The sequence below is a fragment of the Balaenoptera borealis genome (genome assembly GCF_965194805.1).
Source record: "Balaenoptera borealis genome assembly, chromosome: 4".
Lineage (NCBI taxonomy): Eukaryota > Metazoa > Chordata > Mammalia > Artiodactyla > Balaenopteridae > Balaenoptera > Balaenoptera borealis.
In genome coordinates this window covers 126,730,292-126,749,225 of record NC_138861.1, presented here as the reverse complement: position 1 = coordinate 126,749,225, position 18,934 = coordinate 126,730,292, and the positions used below count along the sequence as shown (strand labels likewise).

General features: G+C 36.5%; 1 protein-coding gene across 1 annotated transcript in view; it reads left to right on the top strand.

Annotated features, from left to right (window-relative positions):
• LOC309628494 (uncharacterized protein) overlaps positions 1–18,934 on the top strand; it is a gene marked incomplete at its 5' end in the record, with an annotated part of 202,906 nt that overhangs the window by 87,979 nt on the left and 95,993 nt on the right. The window lies entirely within an intron of this gene.

Below are 18,934 nucleotides of genomic sequence, written 5' to 3'. Positions count from 1 at the left end.
GATTTGCATTTCCCTGATGTTTAGCAAAGTTTAGCACGTTTTCTTTGAAAAAAAATGTTCACATCCTCTGCCCATTTTTTTTTTTTTTTTTTTTTTAGGTCCCACTTGTTTATTTTTGTTTTTATTTCCATTACTCTAGGAGGTGGATCAAAAAAGATCTTGCTATGATTTATGTCAAAGAGTGTTCTTCCTATGTTTTCCTCTAAGAGTTTTATAGTGTCCAGTCTTATATTTAGGTCTCTAATCCATTTTGAGTTTATTTTTGTGTATGGTGTTAGGGAGTATTCTAATTTCATTCTTTTACATGTAGCTGTCCAGTTTTCCCAGCACCACTTATTGAAGAGACTGTCTTATCTCCATTGTATATCTTTGCCTCCTTTGTCATAGATTAGTTGACCATAGGTGCGTGGGTTAATCTCTGGGCTTTCTATCTTGTTCCATTGATCTATGTTTCTGTTTTTGTGCCAGTACCATATTGTCTTGATTACTGTAGCTTTGTAGTATAGTCTGAAGTCTGGGAGTCTGATTCCTCCAGCTCCATTTTTTTGCCTCAAGACTGCTTTGGCTATTCGGGGTCTTTTGTGTCTCCATACAATTTTTAAGATGATTTGTTCTAGCTCCGTAAAAAATGCCATTGGTAATTTTATAGGGATTGCATTGAATCTGTAGATTGCTTTGGGTAGTATACTCATTTTCACAATGTTGATTCTTCCAATCCAAGAACATGGTATATCTCTCCATCTGTTGGTATCATTTTTAATTTCTTTCATCAGTGTCTTACAGTTTTCTGCATACAGGTCTTTTGTCTCCCTAGGTAGGTTTATTCCTAGGTATTTTATTCTTTTTGTTGCAATGGTAAATGGGAGTGTTTCCATAATTTCTCTTTCAGATTTTTCATCATTAGAATGCAAGAGATTTCTGTGCATTAATTTTGTATCCTGCAACTTTACCATATTCATTAATTAGCTCTAGCAGTTTTCTGGTGGCAGTTTTAGGATTCTCTATGTATAGTATCATGTCATCCGCAAACAGTGACAGTTTTACTTCTTCCTTTCCAATTTGTATTCCTTTTATTTCTTTTTCTTCTCTGATTGCCGTGGCTAGGACTTCCAGAACTATGTTGAATAATAGTGGTGAGAGTGGACATCCTTGTCTCGTTCCTGATCTTAGAGGAAATGCTTTCAGTTTTTCACCATTGAGAATGATGTTTGCTGTGGGTTTGTCATATATGGCCTTTATTATGTTGAGGTAGGTTCCCTCTATGCCCACTTTCTGGAGAGTTTTTATCAGAAATGGGTGTTGAATTTTGTCAAAAGCTTTTTCTGCATCTATTGAGATGATCATATGGTTTTTATTCTTCAATTTGTTAATATGGTGTATCACATTGATTGATTTGCGTATATTGAAGAATCCTTGCATCCCTGGGATAAATCCCACTTGATCATGGTGTATGATCCTTTTAATGTGTTGTTGGATTCTGTTTGCTAGTATTTTGTTGAGGATTTTTGCATCTATATTCATCAGTGATATTGGTCTGTAATTTTCTTTTTTTGTAGTGTCTTTGTCTGGTTTTGGTATCAGGGTGATGGTGGCCTCATAGAATGAGTTTGGGAGTGTTCCTTCCTCTGCAATTTTTTGGAAGAGTTTGAGAAGGATGGGTGTTAGCTCTTCTCTAAATGTTTGATAGAATTCACCTGTGAAGCCATCTGGTCCTGGACTTTTGTTTGTTGGAAGATTTTTAATCACAGTTTCAATTTCATTCCTTGTGATTGGTCTGTTCATATTTTCTGTTTCTTCCTGATTCAGTCTTGGAAGGTTATACCTTTCTAAGAATTTGTCCATTTCTTCCAGGTTGTCCATTTTATTGGCATAAAGTTGCTTGTAGTAGTCTCTTAGGATGCTTTGTATTTCTGCGTTGTCTGTTGTAACTTCTCCTTTTTCATTTCTAATTTTATTGATTTGAGTCCTCTCCCTCTTTTTCTTGATGAGTGTTGCTAATGGTTTATTTTGTTTATCTTCTCAAAGAACCAACTTTTAGTTTTATTGATCTTTGCTATTGTTTTCTTTGTTTCTATTTCATTTATTTCTGCTCTGATCTTTATGATTTCTTTCCTTCTGCTAACTTGGGGTTTTGTTTGTTCTTCTTTCTCTAGTTTCTTTAGGTGTAAGGTTAGATTGTTTACTTGAGATTTTTCTTGTTTCTTTAGGTAGGCTTGTATAGCTATAAACTTCCCTCTTAGAACTGCTTTTGCTGCATCCCATAGGTTTTGGGTCGTCGTGTTTTCATTGTCATTTGTCTCTAGGTATTTTTTTATTTCCTCTTTGATTTCTTCAGTGATCTCTTGGTTATTTAGTAACGTATTGTTTAGCCTCCATGTGTTTGTCTTTTTTACGTTTTTTTCCCTGTAATTCATTTCTAATCTCATAGTGTTGTGGTCAGAAAAGATGCTTGATATGATTTCAATTTTCTTAAATTTACTGAGGCTTGATTTGTGACCCAAGATGTGATCTATCCTGGAGAATGTTCCGTGCGCACTTGAGAAGAACGTGTAATCTGCTGTTTTTGGATGGAATGTCCTATATATATCAATTAAATCTATCTGGTCTATTGTGTCATTTAAAGCTTCTGTTTCCTTATTTTTTTTCATTTTGGATGATCTGTCCATTGGTGTAAGTGGAGTGTTAAAGTCCCCCACTATTATTGTGTTACTGTCGATTTCCTCTTTTATAGCTGTTAGCAGTTGCCTTATGTATTGAGGTGCTCCTATGTTGGGTGCATATATATTTATAATTGTTATATCTTCTTCATGGATTGATCCCTGGATCATTATGTAGTGTCCTTCCTTGTCTCTTGTAACATTCTTTATTTTAAAGTCTATTTTATCTGATATGAGTATAGCTACTCCAGCTTTCTTTTGATTTCCATTTGCATGGAATATCTTTTTCCATCCCCTCACTTTCAGTCTGTATGTGTCCCTAGGTCTAAAGTGGGTCTCTTGTAGACAGCATATATATGGGTCTTGTTTTTGTATCCATTCAGCCAGTCTATGTCTTTTGGTTGGGGCATTTAATCCATTCACGTTTAAGGTAATTATCGATATGTATGTTCCTATGACCATTTTCTTAATTGTTTTGGGTTTGTTTTTGTAGGTCCTTTTCTTCTCTTGTGTTTCCCACTTAGAGAAGTTCCTGTAGCATTTGTTGTAGAGCTGGTTTGGTGGTGCTGAATTCTCTTAGCTTTTGCTTGTCTGTAAAGCTGTTGATTTCTCCATCAAATCTAAATGAGATCCTTGCCGGGTAGAGTAATCTTGGTTGTAGGTTCTTCCCTTTCATCACTTTAAGTATATCATGCCACTCCCTTCTGGCTTGCAGAGTTTCTGCTGAGAAATCAGCTGTTAACCTTATGGGAGTTCCCTTGTATGTTGTTTGTCGTTTTTCCCTTGCTGCTTTCAATAATTTTTCTTTGTCTTTAATTTTTGCCACTTTGATTACTATGTGTCTCGGCGTGTTTCTCCTTGGGTTTATCCTGTATGGGACTCTCTGCGCTTCCTGGACTTGGGTGGCTATTTCCTTTCCCATGTTAGGGAAGTTTTCGACTATAATCTCTTCAAATATTTTCTCTGGTCCTTTCTCTCTCTCTTCTCCTTCTGGGACCCCTATAATGCGAATGTTGTTGCGTTTAATGTTGTCCCAGAGGTCTCTTAGGCTGTCTTCATTTCTTTTCATTGTTTTTTCTTTAGTCTGTTCCGCAGCAGTGAATTCCACCTTTCTGTCTTCCAGGTCACTTATCCGTTCTTCTGCCTCAGTTATTCTGCTATTGATTCCTTCTAGTGTAGTTTTCATTTCAGTTATTGTATTGGTCATCTCTGTTTGTTTGTTCTTTAATTCTAGGTCTTTGTTAATCATTTCTTGCATCTTCTCAATCTTTGCCTCCATTCTTATTCCGAGGTCCTGGATCATCTTCACTATCATTATTCTGAATTCTTTTTCTGGAAGGTTGCCTATCTCCACTTCATTTAGTTGTTTTTCTGGGGTTTTTTCTTGTTTCTTCATCTGATACATAGCCCTCTGCCTTTTCATCTTCTCTGTCTTTCTGTAACTGGTTTTTTCCCTCTGCCCATTTTTAATTGGAATTTTTTTAATTGGGTTTTTTGCTGTTGAGTTATATGAGTTCTATATATATTTTGGATGTTAACCCCTTATCACATATGATTTCCAACTAGTTTTTCCCATTCAGTAGATTACCTTTTCATTTTGTTGATGATTCCTTTGCTGTGCAGAAGGTTTTTAGTTTGATGTCGTCCCACTCCTTTATTTTTGCTTTTGGTGTGACATTCAAAAAATCATTGCCAAGACCAATGTCAAGAATAATACCACCTAGTTTTCTTGTAGGAGTTTTATGATTTTAGGTCTTACATTCAAGTCTTTATTCCATTTTGAGTTAATTTTTGTGTTTAATGTAAGATGGTCCAATTTCCTTTTTTTTTTGGATTTGGCTGTCCAGTTTCTCAAAACCATGTGTTGAAGAGTCTGTCTTTTTCCATCATATTTATTTCCCCCCCTTGTGCCTTTGTCATAAATTAACTGACCATAGATGTGGGGGTTTATTTCTGGACTCTATTTTGTCCATTAATCTAAGTGTCTGTTTTTATGCCAATACCATACTGTTTCAATTACTGTAGCTTTGTAGTAAAGTCTGAAGTCAGGGAGTATGATACTTCCAGCTTTGTTCTTTCTCAAGATTGTTTTACCTATTCACAGTCTTTGTGAATTTGTACAAATTTCAGAATTGTTTGTTCTATTTCTATAAAAAAAATCCACTGAAATTTTATTATGGATTGCATTAAATCTGTAGATTGCTTGGGTGATATGAATATTTTAGCAATATTAATTATTCCAATCCTTGAGCATAGGGTGTCTTTTCATTTATTTGTGTCTTCAGTTTCTTTCATGAATGTCTTACAATAATCTGTGTACAAGTCTTTCACCTCCTTGGTTAAATTTATTCCTAGGTATTTTATTCTTTTTTGATGTAGTTATAAATGGGATTGTGTTCTTAATTTCTCTTTCTGATAGTTCATTTATTAGTGTATAGAAATGCAACAGATTTCTATACATTGATTTTGTATCCTGCAACTTGACTGACTTTATTATTTCTGACAGTTTGTGGTGGAGTCTCCAGGGTTTTCTATATATAATATCATGTCATCGGAAAATACTCTTCCTTTGCAACTGGGATGCCTTTTATTTCTTTTTGTTGCCTATTTGCTCTGGCTAGGACTTCAATAATATTTTGAATAAAAGTGGTGAGAGTGGGTGTCCTTGTCTTGTTCCTAATTTTGAGGAAAAGTTTTTAGCTTTTCTCCATTTAGTGTGATGATAGCTGTGGGCTTGTCATATATGGCCTTTATTATGTAGAGGTATGTAAGCTGGATATCCACTTTGTTGAGTGTTATTTTATCATAAATAGATACTGAATTTATCTGTTTTTTCGGCATCTATTGAGATAATTTTTATTCTTCATTTTCTTTTTTTTTTTAATGACTTTTTTTTTTTTTTTAAAGCTTCTTTCTTTCTTTCTTTCTTTCTTTCTTTTTTTGGCTGTGTTGGGTCTTCGTTTCTGTACGAGGGCTTTCTCTAGTTGCGGCGAGCAGGGGCCACTCTTCATCACGGTGCGCAGGCCTCTCACTGTCGCGGCCTCTCTTGTTGCAGAGCACAAGCTCCAGACGCGCAGGCTCAGTAGTTGTGGCTCACGGGCCTAGTTGCCCCGCGGCATGTGGGATCTTCCCAGACCAGGGCTCAAACCCATGTCCCCTGCAATGGCAGGCAGATTCTCAACCACTGCGCCACCAGGGAAGCCCATTCTTCATTTTCTTAATGTGGGATATCACATTGATAGATTTGCAGATGTTGAACCAACCTTGCATCCTTGGAATAAATCTCACTTGATGATGATGTATGATACTTTTACTATATTGTTGAATTCAGTTTGCAAATATTTTGTTGAGGATTTTTGCATGTATGTTCTTCAGGTATACTGGCTTTTAATTATCACGAACCTGATAAGCTTAGTTTCTTGTTGTGATTGGTTTATTGGGAAAGTGGAATAGAAGTTGGGGAGCTAAAAAAAAAAAAAAAAGAAGAAGTTGAGCAGCTAACAAGTAGACTGCTAGGAATAGAAATCAGTGATTCTGAGGTAATAGTCTTCCTTTTTAAATTAATTATTGTAGAACAGTTTAATGCCTTCTGGATATAATGATGTGATTTTTATAGCTCCCCTTAACTGTGAATAAAGTGTATTATCATTGATTAAAAACAACTCTCATTGCCATTAATTCCAAGTATGTTTGATTGGTTATAATTCATTGAATTTCTATGCATGTCTATTTGAGTTTTAGTTTTGGATATAAACAGAATAACCCTTGATGTCTTTACTTTGGGCACATGGGTGAAAATAACTCATTTTTTTCAATTCAGGTGAGAAGTCCAACACTATTATTACTTATTATTTTACTACAAGTAACAGTGTTCTTACTTACATAAGTATACTTATTTATTTCTTAGTGAATGGTGTGGCAGTCACTGCATGTACACTCTGATCTTTATCACAATCACACTGAGACAAAATTGAAATCAACAGCAGTGCTTCCCTCTTTCAAGAAATCTTAGTTGTCTCTGAAAGGACGATTAAGAAAGATGAAAAGAATGTAGAAGACAGAATCAGGATGTAGATACAGATTCAGTAAACATATTACAATAAAAAGATAAGTATCTTGAAATTATAAACCAAGCAATAACAACTAAGAATAGAAAAAAATGAAGAGGCAAGGAAAAAAACTATATAATAACATTAAAATTAACTATTTTTCAATGATATTGAAGTATACTGTGAGCAAACATAAAAGGAAATTTAATTCATGCTCAAGATTTGCTTTTTATCACAAACTGATTGCTTTAAAAAAAATAAAACATCACCAAGCCATTAATGTATTGCTTCATTTGATTTCAGATATTTCAATGAAAAAGTAATCTGATGACTGTATTTTAAGATCTTAGTTTTGCTAAGACTTTCAGTTCTTTACTATATCTTGTTGCTGATCAAGAGAATTAAATTACACCTTCATGTCATAGCACTCTAAATCTACATTCAAAAAGGTCTAACTGATTTTGACTATAACATTCAAGTTAATTAGAGTTTGTTTAGTAGTTGCAAAATGTTGGGCAGTTAACCAAACTAGAAAAGACAAGGGTACTTCGAGCTGAGCAGAAATGTAATTTATCCTGACTGATTCTATTACCTATTAAGGATATGTTATTCAAACTAGCACCCGAAGTAATCAAATGCAAGGTTATAAACTAATGAAGTATATACTCTGATTTGAGAAAGGGACAAATAATTTTATGTCTAGAAATTATGCCGGACAGCAGGACAACAAATTTATAATGTTCAAAGAGAGAAGGGGCAAGGGTGAGAAAGAGAGGCTGTGTCTGACTGTTACAGTAGTGAAAAAGACTCCAGGACTGTTTTTACTATGGCAATAATTTATATTATTGGTTAGTTTCTGGCTACCTGGTCATCTAATAAAATAAATACATGTAGGTATTATTCCTTGTTTCTACCATCATATCAAATAATTTTATCATTTTTATATTATTGTTATATGGAACATGGATATGAATATATTGTTGATACTTTTGCAATGTTTATTTCATATAACATGTTCAAATACATAACAGAAAAATAAGCTAGTTTGTTGAAAAAGTTTTATGTCACATATTGATCACTTTTCAAAAGTCCAGTGCAATCAAAACAGGTAATTACTTTCAAGAAACAAAATTAAAATCAAGGGTCAAAACCTCCAAAATCTAGCCTCACTGTAATGTAAATGCACAGGATTCTGCTTTTATTTTATTTTTTTCCTTTCACTTATACCTATGCTCAAAAGAATGTGGCCAATATTTTTAACATGCTTAAGTTAATATTTATACTTATATTGTATTTATTTAGTAATAATCTTTATGAAGGAATAAAAGTTTTTTTTTAATTGGGTCAAACAAAGATTTGAAATAAAACTACACATGAATGGAGAATGGAAGGAAAATGTTTTCACAAAAATGCAATCCTGAAAGTCTGTAAGACCTCTGTGCAATGTTGGATAATATGTGTATTTTACGTAAGACCTAGTGTTCTTATATGTAAAAGGGAAACATTACAAATATTACAGAACATTAAAAACGGGGCTGCGTTAGTAGTCCTTGCCTTATATAGTTATTTCAAGGAGCAAATGAAATCACATAAATCCTTAAGCATTGTGTCTGACAAATAGTAAATATGTAAAAGGTAACCGGTGCTGCAGTATTACAGAAGAGTGAGGTACTTCTTGAGATGAGATGATTACATTCAGCAGGACTGTGCCAAGTGAAAAGTGGTAGCATATTCAATTCCTTCTCTTTAATCTTTGTAGAAAATTATTGTCCTTTTAAATTTCATATATATCCTCTTTTTTCTTAGGGTTTCAAAGAATTGATAGTGGTCACAAAAGAAGCATTAGAGATTGAGTTATGTTTTTCATATATTATAATCATAAAACTAATTTCTGGAAGTTAACTTTAGGAAATAATTTTATCAGAAATTCTTAGTTGGATACAGCTTAGATAAAACTCAGAGAATCAGTTGGGGGAAATTTGCTTCTAGAGACTATAGCAAGCATAGTTATCTCTTGTTCCCCTTCCTTTTTCTTTTTTTAATTTTTTTTTTTTTAATTTTTGTTGGAGTACACTTGATTTACAATGTTGTGTTAGTTTCAGGTGTATAGCAGAGTGAATCAGTTATACATATACATATATCCACTCTTTTTTTTTTTTAGATTCTTTTCCCATATAGGCCATTACAGAGTAGAGTAGAGTTCCCTGTGCTATACAGCAGGTTCATATTAGTTATCTATTTTATTTATAGAGATGTGTATATGTCAGTCCCAATCTCCTAATTTATTCCTACCCCCTCCCCTTATCTCCTGGTAACAATAAGTTTGTTTTCTACATCTGTGACTGTACTTGTGTTTTGTAAGTTAAGTTCATTTGTACCCTTTTTTTTTTTTTTCAGATTCCACATATAAGCAATATCATATGGTTCCCTTGTTGTGGAGGGAAGGGATAGTTAGGGAGTTTGGGATTGACATGTACACACTGCTTTATTTATTTATTTGGCTGCGATGGGTCTTAGTTGCTGCACATGAGCTTTCTCTAGTTGTGGCGAGCAGGGGCTACTCTTCATTGCGGTGCACGACCTTCTCATTGCTGTGGCTTCTCTTATCACAGAGCATGGGCTCTAAGTGTGTGGTCTTCGATAGTCGCAGCATGCAGGCTCAGTAGTTGCGGTGCGTGGGCTCAGTAGTTGTGACTTGCAGGCTCTAGAGCGCAGGCTAAGTAGTTGTGGCACACAGGCTAAGTTGCTCTGTGGCATGTGGGATCTTCCCAGACTGGGGATCAAACCCGTGTCCCTGCATTGGCAGGCGGATTCTTAACCACTGTGCCACCAGGGAAGTCCCTAATATTTGTCTTTCTGTGTCTGACTTACTTCACTCAGTATGACAATCTCTAGGTCCATCCATGTCACTGCAAACGGCATCATTTTGGTTTTTTTAATGGCCGAGTAATCTACTGTTTATATATACCACATCTTCTTTTTCCACTCCTCTGCTGATGGACATTTAGGTTGTTTCCTTGTCCTGGCTATTGTAAATAGTGCTGCAATGAACATCGGGGTGCATGTGTCTTTTGAATTATGGTTTTCTCTGGGTGTATGCTCAGGAGTGGTATTGCTGGGTCATATGATAATTCAATTTTTAGTTTTTTAAGGAACCTCTATACTGTCCTCCATAGTGGCTGTACCAGTTTACATTCCCACCAACAGTGTAAGAGGGTTCCCTTTTCTCCACACCCTCTCCAGCATTTGTTGTTTGTAGATTTTTTGATGATGGCCATTCTGACCGGTGTGAGGTGATACCTCATTGTAGTTTTGATTTGTAATTCTCTAATGATTAGTGATGTTGAGCATTCTTTCATGTGTTTGTTGGCAATCTGTATATCTTCTTTGGAGAAATGCCTATTTAGGTCTTCCACCCATTTTTGGATTAGGTTGTTTGTTTTATTGATATTGAGCTGCATGAGCTGCTTGTATATTTTGGATATTAATCCCTTGTTGGTTGCTTCGTTTGCAAATATTTTCGCCCTTTCTGAGTGTTGTCTTCTCATGTTGTTTATGGTTTCCTTTGCTGTGCAAAAGCTTTTCAATTTAATTAGATCACATTTGTTTGTTTTTGTTTTTATTTTCATTACTCTAGGAGGTGGATCAAAAAGGATCTTGCTGTGATGTATGTCATAGAGTGTTCTGCCTATGTTTTCCTCTAAGAGTTTGATAGTGTCCAGCCTTACATTTAGGTGTTTAATCCATTTTGAGTTTATTTTTGTGTATGGTGTTAGGGAGTGTCCTAATTTCATTCTTTTACATGTATCTGTCCAGTTTTCCCAGCACCACCTATTGACGAGGGTGTCTTTTCTCCATTGTATATTCTTGCCTCCTTTGTCATAGATTAGGTGGCAATAGGTTTGTGGGTTTATCTCTGGGCTTTCTGTCCTGTTCCATTGATCTATATTTCTGCTTTTGTGACAGTACCATACTGTTTTGATGACTGTAGCTTTGTAGTATAGTCTGAAGTCAGGGAGCTTAATTCCTCCAGCTCCATTTTTCTTTTGCAAGATTCCTTTGGCTATTTGGGGTCTTTTGTGTTTCCACATAAATTGTAAAATTTTTTTGTTCTAATTCTGTGAAAAATGCCATTGGTAATTTGATAGGGATTGCATTGTATCTGTAGATTGCTTTGGGTAGTGTAGTCATTTTGACAATATTGATTCTTCCAATCCAAGAACGTGGTGTATCTCTCCATCTGTTTGTGTTGTCTTTGATTTCTTTCATCAGTATCTTATAGTTTTCTGCATACAGGTCTTTTGCCTCCTTAGGTAGGTTTATTCCTAGGTATTTTACTCTTTTTGTTGCAATGGTAAATAGGATTGTTTCCTTAGTCTCTCTTTCTGATCTTTTGTTGTTAGTGTATAGAAATGCAAGTGATTTCCGTGTATTAATTTTGTATCCCACCACTTTACCAAATTCATTGATGAGCTCTAGTAGTTTTCCAGTAGTATCCTTAGGATTTTCTATGTATAGTATCATCTCATCTACAAACAGTGACATTTTTACTCCTTCTTTTCCAATTTGGATCCCTTTTATTTCTTTTTCTTTGATTGCCGTGGCTAGGACTTCCAAAACTATGTTGAATAGTAGTGGCAAGAATAAACTTCATTGTCTTGTTCCTGATCTTAGAGGAAATGCTTTCAGGTTTTCACCATTGACAGTGATGTGTGCTGTGGGTTTGTTGTATATGGCCTTTATTATGTTGAGGTAGGTTCCCTCTATGCTCACTTTCTGGAGAGTTTTTATGATAAAGCATTGTTGAATTTTGTCAAAAGCTTTTTCTGCATCTACTGAGATGATTGTATGGTTCTTATTCTTCAATTTGTTAATATGGTGTATCACATTGCTTGATTTACATATATTGAAGAATCCTTGCATCCCTGGGGTAAATTCCACTTGATCATGCTGTATAATCCTTTTAATGTGTTGTTGGATTCTGTTTGCTAGTATTTTGTTGAGGATTTTTGTAACTATGTTCATCAGTGATGTTGGCCTGTAAGTTTTGTTTTTGTGTGTGTGTGTGTGTGATATCTTTGTCTGGTTTAGGTAATCAGGGTGACTGGGGCCTCGAAGAATGATCTTTGGAGTGTTCCTTCCTCTGCAATTTTTTGGAAGAGTTTGTGAAGGATAGGTGTTAGCCCTTCTCTAAATGTTTTTTAGAATTTGCCTGTGAAGCCATCTGGTCCTGGATTTTTGTTTGTTGGAAGATTTTTAATCCCAGTTTCCATTTCATAACTTGTGATTGGTCTGTTCATATTTTCTATTTCTTCCTGGTTCAGTCTTGGAATGTTGTACCTTTCTAAGAATTTGTCCTTTTTTTCTAGGTGGTCAATTTTATTGACACATTGTTGCTTGTAGTAGTTTCTTATGATCATTTGTATTTCTGTGGTATCCATTGTAACTTCTCCTTTTTCATTTCTAACCTTATTGATTTGAGTCCTCTCCCATTTTTTTCTTGATGAATCTGGCTAAAGGTTTATTAATTTTGCTTATGTTCTCAAAGAACCAGCTTTTAGTTTCATTGATCTTTGCTATTGTTTTATTAATCTTTATTTATTTCTGCTCTGATCTTTATGATTTCTTTCCTTCTACTAACTTTGGGTTTTGTTTGTTCTTCTTTCTCTAGTTGCTTTAGGTGTAAGGTTAGGTTATTTATTTGAGATTTTACTTGTTTCTTGAGGTAAGATTGTATTGCTATAAATTTTCCTCTTAGAACTGCCTTTGCTGCATCCCATAAATTTCCCTCTTAGAACTGCTTTTGCTGCATCCCATCCCATCCCTTTTATTTCGGGTCATTGTGTTTTCATTGTCATCTATTTGGAGGTATTTTTTGATCTCCTCTTTGATTTCTTCAGTGATCCATTGTTTATTTAGTAACATATTGTTTAGTAACATATTGTTTACCATTTTTTCCTGTGATTGATTTCTAATCTCGTAACGTTGTGGTCAGAAAAGATGCTCGATATGATTTCAAAATTCTTAACTTTACTGAGGCATGATTTGTGACCCAAGATATGATCTATCCTGGAGAATTTTCCATGTGCACTTGAGAAGAAAGTGTATTCTGCTGCTTTTCAATGGAATGTCCTATGAATATCGATTAAGTCTATCTGATCTAGTGTGTCATTTAAGGCTTGTGTTTCCTTATTAATTTTCTGTCTTGATGATCTGTCCATTGGTGTAAGTGGGGTGTTAAATTCCCCCACTATCATTGGGTTACTGTTGATTTCCCCTTTTATGTCTGTTAGAATTTGCCTTATATCTTCAGGTGCTCCTATGTTTTGGGTGCATAAATATTTACAATTGTTATATCTTCTTCTTGGATTGATCCCTTGATCATTATGTAGTGTCCTTCCTTGTCTCTTGTAACAGTATTTTAAAGTCTATTTTGTCTGATATGAGTATTGCAACTCCAGCTTTCTTTTGATTTTCATTTGCATGGAATACCTTTTTCCATCCCCTCACTTTCAGTCTGTGTGTGTCTCTAGGTCTGAAATGGGTCTCTTTCAGACAGCATATATATGGGTCTTGTTTTTGTGTCCACTCAGCCAGTCTGTGTCTTTTGGTTGGAGCATTTAATCCATATCCATTTAAGGTAATTATTGATATGTATCTTCCTATTGCCATTTTCTTAATTGTTTTCAGTTTGTGTTTGTAGGGTTTTTTTTTTTCCCTTTCCTCTTTTTTTCTTTTCCCTTGTGTTTCTTGCCTAGAGAAGTTCCTTTAGCATTTGTTGTAAAGCTGGTTTGGTGGTGCTGAATTCTCTTAGTTTTTGCTTGTTTGTAAAGCTATTGATTTCTCTGTCATATCTGAATGAGATCCTTGCTGGGTAGAATAATCTTGGTTTTAAGATTTTCCCTTTCATATCCTGCCACTTCCTTCTGGCCTGCAGAGTTTCTTCTGAAATATTGGCTGATAGCCTTACAGGGATTACCTTGTATACTATTTGTTGCTTTTCTCTTTCTGCTTTTAATGTTTTTTCTTTGTATTTAATTTTTGTTAGTTTGATTAATATGTGTCTTGACCTGTTCCTCCTTAGCTTGATCCTGTATGGGACTCTGTGCTTCCTGGACTTGGGTGACTCTTTCCTTTCCCATGTTAGGGAAGTTTTTGACTGTGATCTCTTCAAATATTTTCTCAAGCCTTTTTCTTTTTCTTCCTTTTCAGGGACCCCTATAATTTGAATGTTGGTCCATTTACTGTTGTCCCACAGGTCTCTGAGACTGCCCTCATTTCTTTTCTTTTCTTTTTTTTTTTTTTAATTCTGTTCATGGAAGAGATTTCCACCATTCTGTCTTCCAGGTCACTTATCTGTTCTTCTGCCTCAGTTATTCTACTATTGCTTCCTTCTAGTATATTTTTCATTTCAGTTACTGTCTTGTTCATCTCTGTTTGTTCTATAGTTCTTCTAGGTCTTTGTTAAACTTTTCTTGTATCGTCTCAATCCATACCTCCATTCTTTTTCCAAGATCTTGGATCATCTTTACTATCACTACTCTGAATTCTTTTTCAGATAGATTGCTTATCTCCTCTTCATTTAGTTGTTTTTGTAGGTTTTTATCTTTCTCCTTCCTCTGCAACATATTTCTTTGTCATCTCATTTTGTCAGACTGTTTTTGTGGTCTCCTTTCTGCAGGCTGTAGCATCATAGTTCTTTCTTCTGGTGTCTGTCCTCTGGTGGGTGAGGTTTGTCCAGAGGCTTGTACCATTAGCCCTTTGATAGGGGGTTTGATTGGTGTTGTGGTGACCAATTCCTGCCCTAGATATTGAGAGGAGTCTCCCCTTTGCTCTGTGGTTGTCACTGTCCTGTTAGGGGTGGGGTCTGCTCCCTTGTTGTTGGAGCAGAGGCCCTCAGCTCTGTTTCTTAGCTGTGCTTCTGATCTGCAGTGTGATGTAGGTGGGATTGGAGAACTCCCACTGGGAGAGAAGCCACTGAGTATTACTCCTCTGGAGCTGTTCACCTGTGAATGTACTCTGTTGTGTCCCCTTTTGCCCATTGTGTGGGCCGACAAAGTATACTGTTGTTGGCACTGCTCTCAGTCCTGCCTTAACTGTGGGTATGCCAGCAATTGGCCCTGGTGACTCTCAGGCATCATTTTCACCCAGCCACCAGCACAGATCTACTGAGATCAGGTTCCAGGACTGCAGTAGTCATGCTCCTGGACCTGCTGTGGGAGCTATGGAGGCAACTCGGGCTCTGGTCTGTCCCAACCCCCACACTTGCACCTGCTGACAGATTTCCTAGAAGGGGGAGATATCTGCACCCTCTCGGGACAGCAGGGCAGGTTCCGGCATCCACTGATGGATTTCCTAGTAGCAAGAGGTTTCTGCATGCTCCCAGGACAGCATGGGCAGGTCCTGGGAACTGCTGGTGTAATTCCTAGCGGCAGAAGCTGTCTGTGCCCTTCCAGGTCAGTGGGAGTGGGTCCTGGGGCCCACTGGAGGAATTCCTAGTGGGAAAGCTGTCTGTGCCCTTCTGGGTCAGCAGGGGTGGGGCCTGGTGTCTGCCCACGGGTCTGGAAGAGGCAGCCAGTGCCAGCCTCTGGAGCCCAAGATGGCGGCAGTGACTCACACCCACCCCTGGAGCTCCTGCAGGTGATGTTTTGTTGTCTGGGAGCACTCACAGGGAAAGAAGTTTCTATGGTGGTCCTGCCCCTGTCCTCATGCGCCTTCAAACAATGGTAATTTGCCTCTCTGGTTGGGCCAGGCTTCTTCCTAGTACACACTCAGTTGCCATGGCCCAACCTCTTCAGGCTATTTCTGCACCTAACCCTGGTCCTCTCCCTGGAACTCAGCTTCAGGGTCTGAGCTTCAGCACCTGACCACCACCTTCAGTGACAGAGGAGTATCTCAAGTTGGGGAATGCAGGGTGGCAGTGCTGACCCTCTGAGCAGGTGTCTTTTCAGTTTGCTTTCCACGAACTGGTTACTCCTCTCCCCTTTTAGGCTCTGAAACTCCCCCTCCATGCAGTCTAATCTCTCCCATGGTGGGGAGCCTTCCCAAGGTGTGGGAACCTTTCCTCCTTCACAGCTCCCTCTCTGGGGTGCAGGCCCCATCCTGATTCCTTCTTTTTCTTTTTCCTTTTGTCCTACCCAGTTACGTGGAGGCTTCCTTGTCTTTTTGGATGTCTGAGGTCTTCTGTTGGCACTCAGTAGCTGTTCTGTGTGAATCATTCCACTTGTAGATGTATTTTCAGTGTTTCTGTGGAGGGAGGTGAACTCTGTTTCCTACTTCTCTGCCATCTTGATCCTGACCCTTCCCCTTCCCTTTTCTAGTTCCTCTCCTCATTTCCCCCTCTCCGTTTCCATAATTTGTCACTGAGGTACTCTAGGGACATTTTGTTTATACCTCATTTGTATCTCAGTTTCATCCACCAGGAGATGTGGCTTCAAACCAAGTAAGCTATCCTTTCAAGATTCTTGGGAAATTCACTATCTTGCCACATACGTTTGGACCAAATTTCTTCCTGAACATAGTATGTGACTACTAGTACTGATTCCTCTTTTGCTGTTTTTACCTTTTCTAGATTTGCATGGGTTACTCAAAGTATGTATGCCTCCCTTCAGGCTAGAATATGGCAAAATCCATATCTGTAATTTATAGATATATAGCAGCTTAATGGAAAAATAAACAGACTCCTTCCACATGTTTACAGAAAAATAACTAGCTACCTTGTCGGGCAGATGTATACCCAACAGAGGAAAGTGAACATACATACATATCAAGAGAAAATCTGAAAATTAGAAATATGAAAACAATGGGTGACACAGGCAAGTTACCAACATTACTTGGTGGTCAAAATGTATCTCACATTCAGAGAAAAAAAGAACATGGATTTGGGGCAACACATCAAACTAACTATTCTTGCTTATTGAGAGATTGGGTACTACATATAGAAACATATCCAACTTTTATAAGCCCCTATATAGAACTTTTAAGTAAAGCAATTAATGTTTCTTTCTCTTATGTTTAATTATGCTTAGAAGCTTGGAAAACCTGCAGCAATTTCAACAAGGAAACTTGCTTACTAGTTGGCTTTTCTCAACTTCTCACAAATTATAGTTACACCAAATCATCAGTACTGATAATTCAATTCAAAAGGAAAATAAGAAAACCATAGCAGTATATAAGGTACTTTAACATTTCAATAAAATATTTACTATGGAGTAAGAGAAGAATGAAATTGATTTCATATTCTCCTATTTTAAAAAAAGTTTTAATTGAAGTATAGTTGGTATATAATATTGTATAAGTTACAGGTGTACAATATACTGAATAACAATTTTAAAGGTTATATTCCATTTATAGTTATTATAAAATACTGGCTATATTCCCCATGTTGTACAATATATTGTTGTAGCTTATTTTATACATAATATTTTGAGCTCTTAATTGCCTTGCCCTATATTGCCCCCCCCTCCACTGGCAACCACTAGTTTGTTCTCTACATCTGTGAGTCTGCTTCATTCTTCTTCACTAGTTTGTTGTATTTTTTTTTAATTCCACATGTAAGTGATATCATACATATTAGTCTCTGTCTGACTTACTTCGCTTAGCATAATTCCCTCCAAGTCCATCCATGTTGTTGCAAATGGCAAAATTTCATTCTTTTTCATTGCTGAGTAGTATTCCGTTGCATATGTATACCACATCTCCTTTATCCATTCATCTGTTGATGGACACTTAGGTTGCTTTCATATCTTGGCAGTTATAAATAATGCTGCTATGAACACTGGGGTGCATGTGTCTTTTTGAATTAGTGTTTTTGTTTTTTCTCAGATATATACCCAGGAGTGGAATTGCTGGGTCATTGGGCAGTTCTATTTTTACTTTTGTGAGAAACCTCCATACTGTTTTCTACAGTGGCTTCACCAATTTACCTTCCCACCAACAGTGTACAAGGGTTCCTTTTTCTCCACATCCTCACCAATATTTGTTATTTGTGTTATTTTTGATGATAGCCTTTCTGACAGGTGTGAGATGATAGCTCATTGTGGTTTTGATTTGCATTTCCCTGATGATTTGTGATGTTGAGCATCTTTTCATGTGCCTTTCAGCCATCTGCATGTCTTTGGAAAAATGTCTATTCAGGTCTTCTGCCCATTTTTTAATTGGGTTGTTTCTTTTCTTTTTTTTCTTTTTTTGATGTTTAGTTATATGAGCTGCTTATATATGTTAGATATTAACCCCTTATAGGTCATATCATTTGCAAATATTTTCTCCCATTCAGTAGGGTGTGCTTTTGTTCTGTGGGTGGTTTCCTTTGCTGTGCAAAAGATTTTATGTTTAATTAGGTCCCATTTCTTTATTTTTACTTTTATATCCTTTCCTTTTGGAGACAGATCCAAAAACATATTGGTACAGATTATGTCAGAGTGTTCTGCCTATGTTTTCCTCTAGGAGTTTTTTGCTTTCCAGTCTTACTTTTAGGTCTTTAATACATTTTGAGTTTATTTTTGTGCATGGTGCTAGAGAATGTTCTAATTTCATTATTTTACATGGAGTGGTCCAGTTTTCCCAACACCACTTATTGAACATACAATGGAGGAAAAACAGTATATTCTTGCCTTTTTTGTCATAGATTAATGGACCATAAGTTCGTGGGTTTATTTCTAGACTCTTTATTCTGTTCCATTGGTCTATATTTCTGTTTTTGTGCCAGTACCATACTGTCTTGATTACTGTAACTTTGTAGTATAGTCTGAAGTCAGGGAGCATGATTCCTCCAGCTCCATTCTTCTCTCTTAAGATTGTTTTGGCTATTCAGGGCCTTCTGTGTTTCCATACTGATTTTGAAATTATTTGTACTAGTTCTGTGGAAAATTCCATTGACGTTTTGATAGGGCTTGCATTGAATCTATATATTGCCATGGGTGTTATAGTCATTTTAACAATAATAATTACTCCAGAAAGTGATCATAGAGAGAACATAACTCAACATAAAAAAAAAGGACATATATGACACACAGCTAACAACATACTCAACACAGCTAACAACATACTCAACAGTGACAAACTGAAGGCATTTCCTCTAAGATCAGGAACAGGAAAAAGACGCCCACTCTTGCCACTTTTATTCAACATAGTATTGGAAGTCCTAGCCACAGCAATTAGACAAGAAAAAGATATAAAAGGAATATATAAAAGGAATCCAAATTGGAAAGGAAGAAGTAAAATTATCAC